Source organism: Narcine bancroftii, chromosome 1, assembly GCF_036971445.1.
Source record: "Narcine bancroftii isolate sNarBan1 chromosome 1, sNarBan1.hap1, whole genome shotgun sequence".
NCBI classification, from domain to species: Eukaryota; Metazoa; Chordata; class Chondrichthyes; order Torpediniformes; family Narcinidae; genus Narcine; species Narcine bancroftii.
Window position 1 is genome coordinate 149,201,040 of NC_091469.1, and position 21,917 is coordinate 149,222,956.

The 21,917-nt window shown below is 45.6% G+C and overlaps 1 protein-coding gene across 5 annotated transcripts in view; it reads right to left on the reverse strand.

Annotated features, from left to right (window-relative positions):
* Positions 1 to 21,917, reverse strand: part of mfap3l (microfibril associated protein 3 like) — a 58,435-nt gene that overhangs the window by 22,230 nt on the left and 14,288 nt on the right. The window lies entirely within an intron of this gene.

The following is a 21,917-nucleotide window of genomic DNA, read 5'->3' on the forward strand; positions in this document are numbered from 1 at the left end:
GTCTACGAGCCCATGCCACCCAATTTACCGACAAACCCTGGTTTATTTGGAACGGTGGGAGGAAATCTGATCCCCCGGGGAAAACCCATGCAGACATGGGGAGAATATACCAACTCCTTACAGACAGCGTGGGATTCGAACCCCAGTCCCAATTGCTGGCGCAGTAACAGTGTTGCACTAACCATGCCACCCCTAGAGTTCTTGGCCCTCTCCACTGATGAACCTTCAATGAGAACTGGTTCGTGTTCTCCTGAAGTCCATAATCATCTCCTTGGATTTGCTAACAAGGTTGTTGATGTGACACTGCTCAATGAACTGATCTATCTCCCTTCTCCACGCTTCCTCATTACCATCTGCAATTCTGCCGACAACCGTGGTTCACGGACAAATTTATAGATAGTATTGGGATTGTGCCCAGCCCACACAGTCATGGGTGTAAGGGCACGATCCATTTACAAGAATTTACATTCGCAGTCCATTTACAAGGATGTTGCCAGGGCTTGAAGAACTGAGTTTCATGGAAAGGTTGAATCGGTGAAGAGTTTATTCCTTGGATTGTAGAAGGAAGAGGGGATATTTGATAGAGGCATGCAACATTTTGAGGGGTGTAGACAGAGTAAATGCAAACAGGCTTTTTCCACTGAGATTAGGTGAGACAAGACCTAGGAGAATGGGTTAAGAGTGAAAGGTGAACTTTAGAAATGGGGAAAACATCTTATTAAGAAGGATGGGAGACGACCCTACAGGGATGGTGGCCACGGCAGCCGACCAATGAGGGGCTCGGCAGCTGCAAGGCGGTTGGCGACTTGCGGTCAAAGGAGCGACATAGGCTGTGTGCTGCTGGAATGAAGACGATCACTGGGGTCTCCCTCCACGCCCCGCACCCCACCAATGCGATTTACCGGGATCATTGTCTCAACATCAGTGAGGACCCCTACCACCCCCGCACGCAGCATCTTCCAGCTACTCCTGTCGGGAAAGGGAGTACCAGAGCCAGCACCACCAGGCTGTGGAACAGCTTCTTCCCACGGGCAGTGAGAATGCTGAAATAATGATGAACGGCTCAAACAAACACTCCGCAACTCCAATACTCATTTAACAAATAAAATTTAGTTATTTTAATATCTGTACATATGTACAGGGCATATGCATCACTTGTCTGTATGTGTGTTGTGTCTGTATGTATGTTTGCAGGGTTTTGAAACGAGGACTGGAGAACACCATTTCATCAGATTGTACTTGTACCATCAGATGCCTAATAAACTTGAACTTGTGACAGAATATATAAAAATATTTTTGGGAGATAAATTGGGAAAAGTTAGATTCCCTCTGGGAGTGAAGGACCTGCTAAGATTGAGCTGTTGGTCAAGTGCTCTTGGTCCTCTTTTCGTAACTCCCACATTTTTGCCCAGTTCTTTTTGTCTGTGATCTTTTTCTTTAACCGCTCCGATTCAGTCATTGCCAACAATAACACAGGACTCTCTTCAATCTTGATTCAAATTCAAGGCTCCTTTTATTGTCATGTGATAATACATAAAAATGTACTATACATGATTTACTTCAACCTTTGCCTGCTGTAAGGCGAACAAAGAGTCGCCGTGAACATTGCCCGGTGCCCCTAAGAGAAGGAGAAGCAAGAGAGTCCCTTCAGAGTCACTGAGTGCCTGTGGATACGCCTCCAGCGCTCCCGCGGCCTCTGCAGCCGCACAGACTCCTGTTCAAACCATCAGCAGCACGAGCTCCAGGTCTAAGCCTCAGGTACGATCGGGAAGCCTTCAGTACCCGAGGACCTTCGGGAGCCCTTTTTGCCCTCAGCACCTTCTTGAAGCCCGGTTCCAAAACCTGGTTCCCCTGAGCCAGTCTCCAGAAGTCCGCAGCCTGTGTGTGTCATTCAACCGCCGAGCCCCTCACCAGCCCGCTGCCGTGGTCACCTTTCCTGTAGGGTCGTTTCCCAAGCTTCTTAAAAGGGGGAGTCGTCTCCATTTCTGGTGCTCTGCACTACTATCCCCGGAGTCTGTGACCCCTTATAGCACAAGCATGGCTATCTTAGGCACAGACTTCTGTGCTTGCAAGGTTTAAAAAAAACACTGCTGTCTCCTTTAAAGACTCTACTGAGCCATGTCCAGGCAGTAGGGTCCTGTGGAGCAGCGCTATGTGTCCGCTCCCCACTCTCCCTCATCCACATCTGTGGCAGCATTGCCATTACAGTAGCCCCAGCAATGCCACCAGTTGACCCTAAACATGTCCTTCCACTGATGCTGTCTGACCTTCTGAGTTCTTCCAGCATTCTGCCTATGGGTCTAGCAACTGCAGTCTCCATCCTGTTGAAGGACATTCATAACTCTTGCTCGCCTCATAAGAAATTATGCTTTCTAAGGTCTCCCTGTGTACTTACAAGAGTGGCCTCATACATCATGGTGAAAAGTGCTTACAGAACAAATTTTTCTGTATCACTGTTGATTAGGACAGGAACCGTGTGACTGCTTCAATTTGCTATATCAGGAGCTTCAGCTTGCAAGATCAAGGTCAAGAACAATTCAGCTTGTATATTTAATTATTGGACCTTTTCTTTAAAACAAACAATATCACAAAAGCCCAATCGAAGTGAAGCGCTGGCACAGTGATATTGCTGAGGGAGATTGAATCAGAGAGTATAATATGCTGACAGATCTATACATGGACAAAAGGTCAAATCCTCAGTGTCCCTGACTAAAGTTGATAGATGCACCACAGAAAGCCTCCTGCCTGAATCCATCACTGCGTGGTACGGGAACTGCTCTCCCAAGACGGCAAGTAAATGCAGAGAGTTGTGAACGTGGCTCAGGCCATCACCCAACCAGCCTCCGTAACCTCCTGTGGACGCTGCGAGACCTGCTGAGCTCCCCCCAGCGTTTTTGAGCTTTTACCACCGACTCCGTCTACACCTCCCACTTGCCTCAGGTCAGCAGCCAACGTAGAAAAGGAGGCATCCCACTCCAGTCACACTCTCTTCTTCCTCCTCCTGTCTCGTAGATGATAAGCAGGTTCGCAAGGGAGTTGGCGAGGGTTCAAAGGAGGTTCACTAGAATGATTCTGGGAATGAAAGCGTTATCGTGTGAGGAGCATTTTGACAGCTCTTGGCCTGTATTCGTTTGAATTTGGGATAATGGGGGGGAGGGAGGGGGGAATCTCATTAAAATATTTAGAATGTGGAAATGCATGGACAGAGTAGATATGGTTGGAGTGTCAAGGACAAGACGTCACAACTTTAACATTGAAGGACGTCTGCTTAGAACAGAAATCCAGAGGAATTTCTTCAGCCAGAGGGTGGTAAATCTGTGGAATTTGATGCCACAGCAGTTGTGGAGGCCAGGTCATTGGGTATATTTAAGGCAGAGATTGATAGGTTCTTGATTAGCCAGGGGATCAAAGGTTATAGGGAGAAGGCCAAGCACAGGAAGTGGGGCTGATTGGGAAAACGGATCAGCTCGTGATTAAATGATGGGGTAGACTCGATGGGCTGAATAGTCTATTTCTGCTCCTCTGTCTTATGGAAAACACAAACCTCTAGATTCAACGAATTGTTTTTCTTGCTCTGAGGCTTGAACAAAAGGAAAGATGTCCGTAAGATTGCAGATAAGATTTAAAGGATGTTCCCTGACTTAAAGGACTGAGTTAAGGGCCAAGGTTAAACAGGTTAGGACTTTATTCCCTGGAGCACAGCAGAATGAGGGGATATTTGATAGAGGTGTACAAAATGATGAGCGGTGCAGATAGAGTAAATGCAAGCAGGCTTTTTCCATTGAGGTTGGGTGAGACAAGAACGAGAGGACGTGGGTGAAAGGGGAAATGTTTAAAGGGAGCATGAGGAGGGACGTCTTCACACTGAGAGTGGTGGGAGTGTGGAACGAGCTGCCAGCTAAAGTGGTGAACACGGGCTCAACTTTGACTTAAAATTTTTGATAGGTACATGGATGGGAGAGATATGGAGGGCTCTGTTCCAGTTGCAGGTTAATGAGACAAGGCAGAATAATAATTTGGCACAGATGAGATGAGCCAAAGGGCTTGGTTCTGCACTGTGGTGTTCCATAGAGGTACTCCCCGACAACGTCCATGTTCTGGTCGTATGTCTAAATGGACGTATGTCGAAATTGCCCTACCTGTGATACTGAAGAGTACAACGATAGATTTCCTTCCGTTCTCTATCTCAAAATCCTTCTCATTCTCTCTGTTGCTGCGGACCCTGAGCACCTTGCACTCTTCAGGCCTCTAAAATCTGTCTGACCATCAGAATATTGAGCAAAAGAATCAGAAAAAAAACGAGACACGATGAGTTAAAATGCGGTGAAATATCTCAACATGGCGGCCATGGAGGCCAGCTCGCGCAAGAGGTTGGCAACCATCCAACATGGCCACCGAGGCCAGCTCGTGCGAGAGGTTGGCAACCATCCAACATGGCAGCCAGCTCGTGTGAGAGGTTGGCAACCATCCAACATGGCAGCCACCAAGGCCAGCTCTCGCAAGAGGTTGGCAACCATCCAACATGGCGGCCACCAAGGCCAGCTCTCGCAAGAGGTTGGCCACTGCAGCCAACCCAACCCCCAACAAGAGGCATTATTTTCCAATAGGTAGGCCTAACTTTCACCGTGATTACATGCTTTATATTTTTTATTTATTTTTTAACAATTTCGGTTGTATGTGTGGATTGACGCAAGTCACATAGGTCGCAAGTCAGGCAGTACCTGTAGTTCTAGGGTTCTAACTGCATCTCCGTAAGTTCAATTCAATTTCAAGTGGCTTTCCTTAAAAATGTGCAGAAAACTCTGAGATTGCTTTAATCCAAAGCCATGAGGGCAGCACGGTTAATGTAGAGGTTAGCGTCACGCTGTTACAGCGCCAGAGACTGAAGTTCAAATCCAGCGCTGTCTGTAAGGAGTTTGGGCGTCCTCCACGTCTCTCTGGGGGTTTCTTCTAGGAGCTTCAGTTTCCTCCCACCCTTCAAAACATACCGGGATTGTAAGTAGTTGAACAGCACGGGCTCGTGAGCTGAAAGCTCGTCTATGTCTAAATTTAAATTTTAAAAATTAGAAACATGGGACAAGGAACTAGAAGAAAGGTGGGAACATTGCATAATTAAAAGATTTATGGAAATATTTTCCAAACTTTATTAGTGATTCTTAAGATCAAATTAGAACCATGACCTTTAATTGCTTTATTTGTTTTTTTCTCAAGAGGACATACCCTTGACTTCAATCCAAAAGAGAATCTTAGCTTTTACCTCGCTGATAGCTAGACGAGCAATTCTAATGAAATGGAAAGGTGACTCTTCTCCTACCCATACCCAATGGTTACATGACATGAAAGGTTGAGAACCATTGAGTTAAGCAAACAATTATAGGTATGTTTCTGATTTACAATATATGTGTGATAAGTATATGATATTACCTGTTTCATTATGTTATTAACTAATGGACCATGTACATCGGGATTTATCTATTAAACTTTAATAAAAATATTTTAAAAAGAAAGAAAAGACTTCGATTGCAGTTTTGGTTCCTTTTTGAATTGTGCTTTTTGTAGTAGGTTTGTGTGCAGATCAGTAGATTCAGCCAAAGCTGTTGAATGTGCAAAGCGTGACATTCAGATTTCTCGGCCAAGTGGTTGAGTCAATGGGAGTGGCATCCAAGAGCGCTGGAGAATTTCATCAATCAAATGTAATCGGGAGAGCAGCAATCTTCAGAGGGTTGGAGCAGAGTGCAAGGTTGAAGCTCATGTTGAAAGTGCAACGCACCAACGTGCTGGAGAAACTCAGCATCCATGGGAAGTAAAGTGTAACCTGTAGCGGTGTTAAGGTGGCACCACAAGTTCCAGAAGGCATCAAACCAGCCATGTGACATCAGTGTGTGATGACGTCAGGGCGTGTCATGCGCTTATTTCAGGCTTTAAAAGGGTTGCGCAGATTTGAAGAGTAAATCCCGTTTGATGCACTCTAAAAACGCCTTGTGTGATTATTTAATTGGTGACCCCGACGAGTCCAAGAACGTACTTTTGGACAAACATGGACTCTGCAGCTGTCGGTGTGAAGCTGTCATCTTTCTGGGCAGCTGAGCCTGAACTGTGGTTCCAACAGGCTGAAGCACAATTTCACCTTCTCAAAGTCGAGTCGGACACTGCTCATTATTACCATCTCGTCAGCGCCCTGGACCAGACCGTCGCTAAGAGGGTCTGAGACTTCCCACAGGATCCACAACGTACCAGCAAGTATGACACTTTAAAAGCACTTTCATTACAGGTATACGGTATGTCCCGTAGGGAAATGGCAACCAAGCTACTGCATCTCAATGGGTTGGTAGACCACGCCCCTTCAAATTTAATGGATGAATTGCGGTTCCTGGCATCTGGCAAAAGTCCCAAAGTGCTACTCGAGCAGCTCCTTTTTAGAACAAATGCCAGATGATATTAGGCTCCAGTTATCCAAGTGCTCATTTAAAGACCCAAGGGCAGTAGTGGTGGAGCCAGACATTCAATGGCTGACGAAAGGAAAGGCAAGTCTGCACAACCAACCCCTCCGATATTGACCCCCTTGCCACACTCTAGCGCTCTTAGCTCATCACTCCCTACAAACATCGAAGAAGTGATAAGGAGGGGTAGCTCTCCAAATGAAGAAGGAAGGTGTGAGGAGCTGGAGAAAAACAGATACAGAAGAATAGGGAAAGAGAGAGACATGAGGGGGAGATTTGAGAGAAACTGGAGAAGTCGATGCTCATGTTAACTATATGGAGAGCACCCATATGGAATAGACGTTGCTGTTCCTCCAATTTTTGGGATGTATTGGTTTACCAGTGCAGGAGCCCAAGGATAGACATATCAGTGGGGGGGGGGGGGGGGGGGGAATGGTGTGTAGAATTAAATTGGTTGGCTATTGGGAGATCCCTGTTATTGCAGCAAAAAAAAAACCGAAGGTGCTCAATGAAATGATCTCCCTGAAAATATTAGTGCCCCTTGCTGCCTGGGGAGTTAACTGCTCCATGAGGTCTGCCAACACAACATAGACCTTTGCTGTAATCCAAAAACAAAACATCTGCAGATGCTGGATGTACTCGTGAAAGGGCATCAACCTGAAACATTAACTCCGTTTCCCTCTCCACAGATACTGCCTGAACTGCTGAGTGTTTCCAGCGAGTCCTGCCCTGACATTCCGATAACTTTCCACTTACATTTTCATTGGGCTAAATGATCCCTCGTGTGCCTTTTCATACGTCCTGGCCTCCCTGCCCCATTGCAAACTTTCCTTTTCGCTCTCCCCTCACCTTCCCATCTCCTTCGAAACTCAATTCAAGTTCCACCTTTTAATGATAAATTCTCTTCAGCGACTGGCTGAGTATTCAAAACCTGCAGAGGAATTTCTTAAGCCAGAGAGGGGTGAACCTCTGGAATTTGCTACCACAGAGCAGCTGTAGAAGCCAGACTGTTGGGTCTGTTTAAGGCAAAGATCGAGAGGAGTCTGAATAGTCGGGGTATCAAAGGTTATAGGGAGAAGGCAGGGGACTGGGGTTGAGTGGGAGAATGGATCAGCTCAAGATGGAATGGCGAGGTAGACTTGATGGGCCAAACAGCTCCTCTATTTTATGGTCGCAGAATATTTTCTGTTACAGAGAACATAAAACATCACGGCACAGTACAGGCCCTTCAGCCCTCGACGTTGTGTAAACCTACACCACAGCAATCTAATTCACAGTTGAATTTTAGAGCCCCATCTCGCGGGGCTGAAGGTAGGAAAACCATCAACCCCCCAAGACCCAGTGGAAATTTGAAACTTACTCTCGCAAGTTCATCTCAAATATTTGGTGACTAAATATCATTGGGTCACGTCGGGCTCTGTCACAGAGCTCTGCTGTTCCTGTCGCTTTGAAGGAAGGCCTGAGGCCTGTGTGGAGAATGGGTGGAGGGTGTTTTTGACCCTTTTTTGATAAGCAAGAAAAACCAGTAGAGGTTAAAATAGAAATTGATAACATAGGAGGGAGGAAATCGGAAGGTTTCATATATAAATGGGAATTAAAATTATTATTTGGGGAGGGGTAAAATTATTATTTTGAATAATGTAAATAACCAAATTGGAATGAATACTCAAGTTTTGAATACTGAGTTTTGAATACTCAGCCAGTCGCTGAAGAGAATTTATCATACGTAAAATGCCTTTGATACAAAATCAACTTATTCCATTTTCAATGGATAATCAATTTTTAACTATTTGGTCTCAGAAAGGAATTAGATAAATAGAAGGAAGGAATTTAATGTCATTTGAACAATTAAAAATTAAATACAGAATTACACATTTTTTTGCTATTATCAAATGTGGGCTTAATTAAGAGAGAAACTGGGTTCAACAACGCTGTTACCAAAATGTGGTGATGTAGAAATGTTGATACGCAGTAGATATATCAAGAAATTTATTTCTGCTATGTACACTTTATTGCAGAAGGGGACTCCTAAAGAGGGGATACACAGGTCCAGACAGACCTAAATACTAAAATTGACGAATCAAATTGGTCAGACTTGTGCTGAGATAGTATGACAAATCCTATAAATGTTATAGATTAGTTCTATACAGGTGCCAAACCTTTTATCCGGATCGTCGGGACCAGACACCTGATGTTGTTCAGAATCTTACGGATTTCGGAATCATTTTGATCGTACAGCGATTCCACAAGGTGTTCTCCAACGTCTATAGTAGCTCAGTATAGAATACTTTGCTACAGTTTACTTCCTACGGCCTGGTGCATGATCTGCTGAGTTTCTCCAGCACATTTGCATGTTGCACTCGACCCCAGCACCTGCAGACCTTTTTCTTTAACTCCCACATCTCCTTCCTCAATTAATTTCAAGTTACTGCCAAAAGGGTCTGGGTGCAGAGAAGATCGACCAAGATGTTACCTGGATTGGAAAATATGTCATTTGACCCAAGGTTAGCAGAGCTGGGACTTTGCTCTTTGCAGCGAAAGGATGAGAGCTGACCTCACGGAGGTCTACAGGATTATAAGAGGCATATTTGAGGCAGACAGCCAGCACCTTTTTACCCAGGGTGGGAGTAACAAACACGAGGGGACATCTGTACAAAGCAAAGGGAGCAAAGTTTGGGGAGACATCAGGGGTAAGTTGTGTTTTTTTTACACAGAAAGTTGTGGGTTCATTGTCAAGGATGTTGGTGGAAGCTGGACCAATAGGGGCATTTAAGAGACTCATTGACAGGCACATGGATGAAAGAAAAATCAAGAGATATGAAGTAGGGAGAGTTTAGGGTTTTTTTTTTGGTAGGTATACAAGGGTTGGCACAACATTATGGGCTGAAAGGCCTGTACTGGGCTGCAATGTTTCTATATTCAGGTCAGGTCACTCATCAGAGTGCTACTGGTACCACGTAACCCAGTACTACTTGTCTCATGGTCAGGTGGTTGCCGACTAAACCCGCTCCCCCACCAGGCTTGCCTGGTGCGGAGGGTGGCTAAACACCCTGAAGGATGAAAAACAAGACCTGTCAAAGGGCAGACGAACCCTCTTGTAGGGTCAACGGCCACCTAGCCAACACGTGCCGCGAAGCGCGGAAAGGGCATCCCCTGCATCAAAGCTTGGTCTGGCCATTCACTGCCACAGAACTACCCCCAGCTGCCTTGGACCTCACCATGCCGCTGGATCCAGGAGGGGTGGTCAAGAGGGCGGGTCTGGACCTGTGCAACCCAGCTCACCCACATCCATTCACGCAACACTGTTCCCACCTGAGGAGTAGGGTTATCCGCAAATCGAACCCCACAAACTGACTGAAAGGAACCACCATCATCCTATGGGATGGAGAGATGTCCTAAATCAAGCAGAGGATGATTAAATATGTTTGTCACTTTTGAACTCTGTGGTGGTACTTTACAGCTATATATAAATAGCTATTTCATCATTAATTACAGGCATTATAATGTGCCTACTGTGTCCAGATATTAAATGGCCTATAATTGCACTGTCTCTTTCTGTAAACAACACAATTACATTGGACAGTGTCTTCTCCATTGGCATGCATCCATGCACAATATAGTCCTGAGACATAATGATTTCAGTCTCAGCCATCTTTATCTCTCCTCCTATTATATGTCCAACACTTTGCTTCTCTTCAGTTTCGCTAAGTTGTCCAAAATTTTTACTGATTATAATTGTGTTTGTTGCACTCTCCACTTTGGCGTTTGCTTACCTTAGTTGGCTCTAAGTCATGGTTAAGTGAATAAGGCTGCTCCTCCGTCTTTCTAATCACCGCAATAGTCATTCGTGCTGCCTTTAGAGATCTCCACATAAGCACTCTAAGCTTCCTCCCCACCCCCGGATTACTGATCACGTCTCAAAGATTAAATTCCCTCCAGCTCTGCCTATAGCAGAAGGTTTTCTCCTCATGTGCAACCGCATGACCAATTTTAATATCATCTGCAACAAAGGCTCCGTCCAAACCAATGATCTATACAACAGAACACAAGGAGATGAGAAATGAGCCCTGTGAAACCCCCGCCAGTAAAAGCCTTCAAAAAAACCGTCAAACCTAACCCTCTATTTCCTTCGGCAGCCTTGGATCCAATTGGCCACGCTCCCTTGGATTCCGTGGGCTTTTACATTTTGACCGTGTTGAACCTTTATCCCAGGGCGACAGTTGCAAACATTAGAGGATGTCTGTTTAAGGTGCACGGAGAAATGTTAAGGGGAGTTGTCAGCGGCACTGTTCCCTCTAAGCTGTGCGTGTGTGCGTCCACATGCATGTTTTGCCACCAGTGCACAAAGGAAATTAATATAACCATATAACCGTTTACAGCACGGAAACAGGCCATGTCGGCCCTTTGAGACCACACTGGTTCACTAGAATAACTCCACTAGCTCAACCCTCCTGCTTTCCACCCATAATCCTCCAACCCCCTCACCCCCATGTACACATTCAACCTTCTCTTAAATGACAGAAGGGACCCTGCCACAACTATCTCTTTTGGAAGATCATTCCATTCTGTTACCACACTCTGAATGAAAAAGCCACCTCTAATATTTCTCCTAAAGTGTTGCCCCCTTACCCTTAACTCATGGCCTCTTGTTCCAACCTCCCCTGCCCTCAGGGGAAAGAGTCTGTTTATGTCTAGTCTATCTATTCCTTTCATAATTTTAAATACCTCTATCAAGTCCCCTCTCAGTCGTCTACATTCCAATGAATAAAGTTCCAGTCTCCTTAATCACTCTCTGTAATCCAGATGCCAGGCAACATCCTTGTAAACCTTCTCTGCACTTTCTCCACCTTATCTATATCCTTTCTATAATTTGGAGACCAGAACTGAGCAGAGTACTCCAAACCTGGCCTCACCAATGCCTTAAACAGCTGTAGCATCAGCTCCCAGCTCCTATACTCTATACTATGATTTATGAAGGCCAGCATACCATATGCCTTCTTAATCACCCTGACTACATGGGAATCCACCTTCAGTGAACTCTGTACCATAACCCCCAGGTCCCTCTGCTCCTCTGTGAGCCTCAGTGCCCTCCTCTTAACTGCATATGTCCTATTTTGGTTATTTTTACCAAAATGCAACACCTTGCACTTGTCTACATTGAATTCCATCTGCTGTCTTTCAGCCCACTCAAGCAAACCAAATCCTTCTGTAATCCAATAAAACCTTCCTCACTATCCATCACTCCCACTATTTTTGTATCATCTGCATAGTTGCTTACCCAGTTAACCACACCCTCCTCTAAATCATTAATATAAATGATAAACAACAAGGGACCCAGCACCGATCCCTGAGACACCCTGCTTATCACTGGCCTCCAACCTGACATTACAGTTGTCCACCACGACTCTCTGCTGTCTATCTTCCAGCCACCTCTGAACCCATGTCACAATCTCTCTACTAATTCCTAGTGACTGAACCTTCTTTATTAACATTCCATACGGAACCTTATCAAAAGCCTTACTAAAATCCAAATAGATCACATCCACTGCTCTACCTTCATCCACCTTTTTTGTCACTTCCTCAAAAAACTCAAAGGTTCGTCAAACATGACTTTCCTTTTACAAACCCATGCTGAGTGCCCCTAATCAATCCCTGCCTATCCAGATATGCGTGTATACTATCTTGAAGAATACCCTCCATAACCTTCCCCACCACCGAAGTCAAACTTACTGGCCAATAATTACTTGGCCTACACCTAATGCCTTTTTTAAACAATGGAACTATATTTGCAACCTCCTCCTTCAGTGATCTTTGAAAAATCACTGTCAGTGCCCCTGCTATTTGCTCCCTGACCTCCCTTAAAGTCTTGGGAAAAATCCCATCAAGACCAGGAGACTTATCCACCTTAATTGACTCTAGAAGCTCTAAAACCCTCGCTTTCCTAATCCCTATCCTCTCCATAAACTAAGGCCTTTACCTCTCTTATCTCGTCCCTTTTCCTCATGAATACAGATGAGAAAAAAATTGTTCAATATTTCTCCTATCTCATACGGTTCCATACATAGTTCACCAGTCCCATCATCCAGTGGACCTATTCTATCCTTAACCCTCCTTTTACTGTTCACCTATCTGTAAAAACCCTTAGGATTCACCTTTCCCTTATTAGCTATGGACCCCACATACCTTTTTGCCTCTCTAATTTCCCTCTTAAGGTTCTTCCTGCAATCTAAGTAACGACCATACATCTCCTCAATCCCTTGTTTTTTATATTTAGTATAGGCCTCCCTCTTGTCCCGAACTTCTTAATTTCATCAGAAAACCATGGATCCCTTGAACCTTTAGTCTTCCCTTTCGGCCTAACTGGAACATAAAGATCCTGTACTCTCAAAATCCCACCCCTAAATGCCCCCCAAATTTCCTCTGCATCCTTTCCGGCAAAAAGATCAGCCCACACAACTCTCTGCAAATCCCCTTTCATTTCTCCAAATCTGGCCTTCCCCCACTCGAAGACCTTCAACCTCGGACCCAACGTATCCCTTTCCATCATTAAGCTAAAGCTAATGGACTGTGATCACTGGATCTGAAGTTCTCTCCAAAGCTCACCTCCGTCACCTGCCCCATTTCACTTCCAAATGACAGATCTAACACTGCTCCCCTTCTAGTTGGTGTCTCAACATATTGCTGCAAAAAACAATCCTGAACACAATGCATAAATACTAAGCCATCCTGCCCTTTTACTGACTGCATTTCCCAATCTGTTTTGGAAAATTGAAATCCCCAACGAACACCACCCTATAATGTGTGCACATTATAAGGTTAGTTTCCTAAAACAATGTAGTAATCAATAATTATACTCAGTGAAAATAATCTCTTAGCTATTTAAAGTGGTATGTAAGTGGAAAGAAAATGGTTGTGAACCACTGTGTTAACTAGTTAATCAGGTTTTCAAATACCACATTTACACATAACTAATTGATTATTGATCAGCCATGAGAGATAGGCTATCCCAAGATTATCTTAAAACAATTTCAAGTTTACATTTGCACAAGCATTCAGTGTGCACATACTTTTGTCATGGCAAAATATTTTTGCCAAGCATAAGATTTTTGTGTACACTGACTACTAAAGATTAGAAAAAATATTGCTGAGAGGTCTTTTTTTATAAAACAGAGAGCAGTGGGTGCCTGAAATGCATTGCCAGGGAGGTGGTGGAGGCTGATATTCAAAATAAAACTTTTAGATAGGTACAGGGATGTAAGAGAAATACAGGTTAATGGACGTGAGATATAGTGATTGTTGTGGGTACAGCATCATGGGCCGAAGACCCTGGACGGTGCTGTAATGTTCCATGTTCTAAAAGGATTACTAAAATCCAATTGACGACATCAACTATACTGTTCCAGATGTTCCTCTTTTAAACATTCCACCAATTAATCAGACTAAATGCACCCGTGTCAAATCACTGACTGTTCCTGATTAATCCAAGCCTTTCTAAGCGAAGGCTGTTTTGCCTCTAAGAGTTTATTTCAATCATTCATCTACTGCTGAAAAACTAACTAGCTGGTAATCAATGCACAAAAGTGCGGGAGAAACTCGACAGGTCACGCAATATCTATGCAGAGTTAACTGCTGAGTTTCTCCCGCATTTTTGTGTATCGCACTATAATCCCAGCATCTGCAGACTTTTTTTACTTCGCATAGTGTTTTTTTTAGATACAGCACGGTAACAGGTTCCTCTGGCCCACGAGCCTGTACTGCCCAAATACACCTACAAACCCCGTTCATTTTTTGGAAGGTCGGAGGAAACTGGGGAGCCCGGAGGAAAACCTCGCGGAGACAGGAAGAACGAACAAACTCCCAACGGACGGTGCCAGATTGGTTTACCCCTCCCCCAATTTTTTTATCTCTACAACACTAACACCTCTCCTGCAACCAGGGAAGATTGAAAGATTAGAACAGTAAATGCTGGAAAATCTCAACGGATCAGACAGCATCTGAGGGAACAGGAGAAAAATACCAAGTCTGTGGTTCTATGGTCCTTCATCAGCATCTTTCTTCAGGATCCCAGATCCTAATCCCTCAGCGTGACCTGCTGAGTTTTTCCAACATTTTCTGCTTTTGATTTAGATTTCAGCCTTCACATGTTTTAATTTCAACAAGTGGAAAATAATAGCTTTCCCAATTTCAACCTTTGCTTCTTTTTGGAACCTGGATTTTATTTCACGCATCAGACACAGTTAAAGCATCACTGTTACAGCACCAGGTTCAAATCCGGCACAGTCTCTAGGGAGTTTTTACCTTCTCCCTGTGTCTGCGTGGGATTCCTCCAGATGCTCTGGCTTTTCTCTCTTCCCCCCACACCCCCACCCCCATCAAAATGTACAGGAGTTATAGGTTATTGGGGTATTTGGGTGACACGAGCTCATGAGCCGGAAGGGCCTGTTACCGTGTCCTTGTCGACCAGGTTGGCGATCCAAGCTTGTCCCATTTGCCTGCATTTGGCTCATATCCCCCTCAACCTTTCCTGTCCATGTGCATGTCTAAATGGCATTTCAATACCACCTCTACCACTTCCTCTGACTGCTCCCTCCATATAACCACGTTTCTCTTCTTCCCCCCACCCCCCCAAACCTGCATCCACCTATCACCTGCCAGTCTGTGCTCTTCCTCCTTCCCCCCCTCCCACCCCCACCCCATCATTCAGGTAACTGTCCGATTTTTGGCACACCTGAAGAAACGCCGACTCCTTATTGCTTTTCATGGATGCTACGTGATCTACCTGAGTCCTTCCAGCATTTATGTCAAGTCAAGTTCATTTATCATCTGATTGTACAAGTAAGCAGCGTTCTCCGGTCCTCGGTAAAACACACGCAGACACACAACTAGACATAACCCACATAAAGGCAAACAATACACACGCAGGACAAGTATTCATGTATAGAAATAAATAAATATATATTGCTTGGTGCATATGAGAGTCTCAGAGGGTCAGTGTGAACTTTTGGTCGTTCAGCATTCTCACTGCCTGTGGGAAAAGCTGTTCCTCGGCCTGGTGGTGCTGGCTCTGATCCTCTTGTATCTGTTTTCTGACGGGAGCAGCTGAAAGATGCTTTGTGCGGGGTGGAAAGGCTCCTCAATGATTTTGCACGCCCACTGCAGACAACAATCCTGGTAGACCATGTAGATGGTAGGGAGGGAGATCACAGTGATCCTCTCTGCTACTCTTATGGTCCTGTGGATTGACCTGCGTATTAGTCAGCCCCACCAACAAGGTGGATCTGTCAGTTAATGTGTTACGCAATATAATTTTTTTTCAATCTCGGCACACAGCACGGTAACAGGCCCTTCCCGTCCATTAGCCCGTGTCAAATGCACCAATTAGCCAACAAACCCAAAAGATTTTGGAGGGTGGGAGGAAACCAGAGCATCCAGAGGAAATCCACGCACACATGGGGAGGAGGTACAAACTTCTTACCAACTCTCCAGATTTGAACCCGGGTCACTGGCACTGTAACAGCATGGTGTCAACTGCTACTCTAACCACCCTAAATATCCTGCACTATTTCAACAGGTCACAAAACCTGTTCTTACAAGTTACCTCACACACCAGAACCTCACACGGGTCAATTCTTATGTGCATTATATCTTGCAAACTGAGCCTACACCATGAAAAGACAGATTAGCTTGTTTGCGGCTGATCTAAACAGGCTTTGGATGATGTCAACATTTGGCTTACAAATAAGAAAAGCTTTAGACAACTGACTATCCCTTGGTTCCTTCTTTTGATGAGAGATATGATGTTACCAAAGCCTCAAAAAAAATCACTGAGCTTCTTTAGACATGTTTCCTGATTGGATAATTAAGTGCTTCACCCAATTAATTTTTAATCGATCTATTTTAAGCAGGGGAAGTATTGAAGATAAGAACAGTGGTCTAGCTCGGATCTCCAACAGTGCTAGTTCTAACTTGCCATGGGATAGTCGGGGAGACGAGTTGAAGGCAACATGGGCACTGATGTACAGAGAGAACATAGCTTCAGGTTCCAGAGAGTAAACACTCCCGATGACCCAAACTGGGCCAACAATGTTTCAGCAAAAGTCAAGAAAGTAAAATTACGAGCTGGATAAAGTAAATGCAAGCAAGTTTCCCCCCCATCCCCCCCCCCCCCCCCACCCTGAAGTTGTTGAGACAAGAACGAGAGGACATGGGTTCAGGGTGAAAAGTGAAATGTTTAAAGGGAACACTGTATCTTCCGATCTCTCACGTCCCGCACTCTGATGCATCCAGAAAGGACGCTTTCAAGATGCAACTGCAGAATGAGTTGCAGGACAGGCCAAGCTTCCTTAGTCTTCCAAGTAAACGGGGGACTGAAGTGCCTTCAATAGAACCGTAGAGCACTTCAGAAATGGGCCCTTCGTCCCATCTAGTCCATGCCAAAAGCCTGTACTTGGACCAAAGCCCTCCATACTGCTTCCATCCATGTACCTATCCAAATTTTTCTGAAGTGTCAAAGTTGACCTCGCATTCACCACTTCAGCTGGAAGCACATTCCACCCTCCTGCCACTCTCTGCGTAAAGTAGTCCAGTCCCCACCATTGACAGAGAAATGTTGGAAGCAGCATCTTCCAGTGTCATTAACAATAAGACAATGGGATGACTGCAACCTGCATGGAACTACTTGAAAATGTCGTGGAAGTGATTCATTTGGAAGTTGCAGAAAGGAATTAGATAAATCATTTAAAGACTCCAGGTCAATGGGCAAACAAAAAGGTGAGAGGATTATTTGTTCAGGAAACAAGAATTTGTTCATTGATAGAAGGAAGATCAGAAAAAAAATCATTCAATTAATTTGAGGGGGGGGGTGGTGGAGGGTGGATCTCACGACTGCAAGGGTCATGAAAACCGGTACCACTCAAATATTTGAAGAGCCATGACCTACAATGCTAAAATTGAGGTTCGTCTAAAGAACATCTTTGGCTGGAATGAACATAATGGGCCAAATGGTCACCTTCTGAACCATTAGTTTCTGTGGTTATATGGTTATACATGATTCTAAATCTTACAAAGAGCTAGCACAGGTAAGATGAGCCAAAATGTCATCCTGCATCAATCTAAACTGATAAACCCTCTGTGCATCTGAACTTTCAGACATCTTTAGATTTGCAGTTAATATGCAGCTGTGGATAGAGTAGGACAGTGGATTGGGGGTTAGCATGGAAGAGGTGGACCCTCTCAACCGGTGGGTCAAACATGGCTTCTCACATGTTTCCAGAGCAGGACTGGCAATGGGGATGTCGAGCAGGATGGCAGCGTGGTCCCTGATGCGGACTTCCTGGGGAAGGGAAACAACCTTTCATGTGGGGTGGCCTTGGTGCCGTTGCACAGGAGGGATCTGATTGCATGGAGTGCTTCAGAGAGGACCTCACCAGTAGGAGTCAGGCAGGCCTTTAGACCTCAGGGCTAGGAGGATGGCCTTCCAGACAGTGGGATTCTCCCTCTCCACCTGGCCGTTCCCTTGAGGATTGTAGCTGATGGTCCTACTCGTGGCAAAACATCTGGCCAGCAGATATTGGCACAGCTCATCACTCATGATGAATATAGCAAGGGTAGCTGTACAGGGTGAAGAGGTTGCACTTGGTTTTAATAACAGTGGCAGTCATGTCCGGGCAGGGAACTGCAAAGGAGAAACGCGAATACTCATCAATGATGTTGAGGAAATACACATGGTTGTTCAAAGAGGGCAGGGCCCCCTTGAAATCCATGCTCAGGCACTCAAAGGGGAGAGTGGCCTTAATCAGGTGCAACATGCCGACTGGTAGAAGTGTGGTTTGCATTCCACACAAACCTGGCAGTTTCTGGTCATCGTCCTGATGTCCTCAACTGAATAGGGAGGCTGTGGGCTTTGACCAAATGAAAGAACCTGGTGACCCTGGGGTGGCAGAGGTTGTTGTGGAGGGCTTGTAAATTGTCATCGGCCCACTGGCACACATCCCTCGGGACAGGGCAACCAAAGCCTTGTTGAGCTTTCTAGGCCAGTACAAGATATGATGGTTGTAGGTAGAGAGTTTGATTTTCTTCAGAATCTTATTGTTCTTGATTTTACCCCACTGCTTGTTATTGAACATGAAAGTGACTGCACTTTGGTCAGTTAGTAGGGGAAATAAATTTGCTGGCAAGATAGTGCCTCCAGTGCTGGCCTGGGCCTCCTTCTCGATGGAGGAGCGCCGGATCTCGGGGTCTTAGAGGGTGTGGGAGAAAAATGCTATGGGCCTGCCCGCCTGGTTAAGTGTGGCGGCCAGGGCAAAGTCGGACGCATCACTCTCCACCTGCAAGAGAATGGATTCATCCTCAGCAGGCATTGCGGCCTTGGCAATATCGCCTTTGATGTGGCTGAAGGCCTCAAGGGGCTCTGCCAACAGGAGAAAGGAGGTGGCTTTTACCAAGGGTGAGGCCTTATCCACCTAGTTGGGGACCAACTGGGCATAATAGGAAAAAAAACCCAGTGGTTTTTTCAAGGCCTTGAGGCTGTAGAGAAGTGGGAGGTCCAACAGGGTGCACATGTGGTTAGGATGGGGGCCAATTACTCCATTCTCCACAACTCAGCCGAGTATAGCCAGGCGTGATGTGCAGAATACACATTTATCTCATTGTAGGTGAGGTTAAGGTTTTTGGCTGTCTAGAGGAATTGGTGTCATGGTCCTGCAGATCATGGCTGCAGATAGAGACATTGTCGAGGTAGGGGAATATGGCCAGCAGCCTGCACTCATCCACCATTCAGTCCATTTCCCTCTGGAAGATGGAGACTCCATTAGTGACCCCCAAAGAGGACCCTCTGAAAATGGTAGAGGCGGCCATCTGCCTTGAACGTGGTGTACTGGCAGTCCTTCAGGCAGAGAGGGAGCAAGTGAAATGCCAACTTTAAGTCAATGGTGGAAAATACCCCATATCGGGTGATTTAGTTTACCATGTCAGCTGTGTGGGAGAGGGGGTGGTGGTAAGCGTCCAGTTACATCATCCTGTTAATTGTCTAACTGTGGTCGATAACCATTCGGTGTTTTTCCCCATTCTTAACCACCACTACCTGAGCTCTTCAGGGGCTGGTACTGGGTTTGATGGTCCCCTTAGTCAAGAGCTATCTCACCTCTGATTTGATAAAGGCCCTGACCCCAGCCCTGTATCACCTTTCCTTGGTGGCGATGGGCTTACAGTCAGGGGCGACAGAGGTGGGGGTGGGGAATCCGGAGGGTGGAGAGCCCGCAGGTCATGCGCTGAGGGCGGATCGCAGGTTGCTGTTTGGATGCGTTCGGAGTGGAGGGTTGGCAGTTTAAAAACTGTTGGTTGTAGACCGTAAGGGGGTATGGGGCCTGTTATATTCCATGGTGAGGCTCTTAAGGTGGCACTGAAAGTCCAACCCCAGTAGTATAGGCGCAGAGTTGTTGCATCACAAGGAGTTTAAAGTTCTTGTACTCTGCGCCACGCACGGTCAGCATAACTACACAGCTGTCAAACATCCCAGCCAAGTGGGACTTAGAGGCCATGAAGACTCTGTAACTCTCTGGTTTCACCGTGAGGGAGTAACCCTGCACCGTATCGGGATGGATGAAACTTTCTGTGCTCCCACTATCAAACAGGCAGCCCGTCTTGCACCCATTTGCCTCTATGTCCATCAATGCCCTGGCGAACTGATGAGGGCTGCTTTGGTCGAGCATGAGTGAAGCCAGAGAAGTGTCACTATCTGGTCCACTACACTGGCTCGTACCATGGCACGCACGCATTGCTGTTATTGTTCATCAGAAGTGACGTCATTCAAGATGGCGGCGGCCCCCACTGCCTGCATGTGGCATTACTTGGGTTAAAAGGTTACTTGGATTTGTATACCTACACGTTGTGCCCCATTTTCCCGCAGCTGGAACAGACCACATCCTTTGCCAGCAGTACTTCCTGGACCGCTTCTGCTGGACGTAGAAATAGAACTTTGGGTGCTTGCTGGCGGTAGCGACGGTGTTGTAGTCAAGTCAGAACGTTGGGCGGCCTGCGATCCTGCATCCCAAGATGGTGGCACCCGCATTCCCCACACAGCAGCCACGTTATCAGTTGAGAAAGAGTCCATATTGCAGATGGATATTTCCAGAGTTTTAGCTGATTCGATGGTTTTCGGCAGCTTCATCTCACCCTGTTCTATCAGTCGCTGGCAAACGTAATCGGATCTGATGCCTGCTACACCGGTATCTCGGATCAGCTCCTCCATGTTCTCTTCCACTGATACAGCCTTGCAGCTGCAGGCCCAAGGTCTCACAGGACCTGAAGGAAATCATCGATTAACTCCCTGAGTTGCTGCTTACAGGTGGCTAAGACATGCCTGGTTTAGACTCCATTCACCTGGGCCAGGTACTGGCATTTCAGAATGTCCATTGCTTCGGTGAATGTCTCGCAGTCTCTGACCATCGGGTAAACGCGATGCCCGACCCGTGAGAACAGTAAGTGCAGCTTGCCTGCATCGGATTGGACGATCACGGTGGAGGCCTACAGAAACTTGTTGAAGCGGCGTAGCCAGAGTTTGAACTTGTTGGATGTTTCTGGTGATTGCGGGTCGATCTCCAATCTCTCTAGTCTAAGCAACTTGTCCATTCCAAAACAATTATGGTAATAAAATTGATGCATTATCAATAACTCCAAAGACAAGAAATTTCCTGACTGATAGGCTTTTGTTACCATAAGCAGAAGGCAAATCTCACGTTGCTGACTTGAGCTTGTTCTGGAGGAGGGGTTATGGCGTTGCTGCCTTTATTAGGGGAATCAAGTGGGAGGAGTTACTGGTACAATCAGCAAGGGGGTGGGCCAGTCGTACATGTACAAACAGCATTAACAGTGGTTCCTCCCCAATGTCTAATGTAAAATTTATAGTTACTAATCACAGAGCACCTATGGCATAGAGAATACTTAAGGTAATATGTGAGTGGAAAGTAAAAGTTTGAAAACCACTGGACTCTAGAACATCAATTCGGCCACCCTGAAGTTAAAGCCTTGTTTTCTTTTCACCTCACGTAGCATAAATATTTTTAATGTTTTTTTATGTGGTCAGTCAGAGGGAAGAAACCAAAATTTGACTGCTTCTCAAGGAAGGGTGTCCATAAGGTGTGAAGTGATGCATTATGGAAGATAAAACTTGAAGGCAGAGTACACAATTAAATGCCAGGATTCTTAAATCAAGTGGAAGATCAGAGAAACTTTGGGGTCCAAAGAGATACATAGATCTCTCAAAGTAGGTTGATAGGGTAGCCTTTATTAGTTCAGGGCAGTGGTTTCCAAACTGCCCCCCTAAACTCACATTTAACTTTAAGCAATCCCTATGCCATAAGTGCTCTGTGATTAGTAAGATATTGCTTAAGACGGTATGTGAGTGGGAAGGGAAGGGTGAGAACCACTGCTCTAGACCCAATTGTTACTGGAATATTTTGCTTGAGAAAAATTGTCACT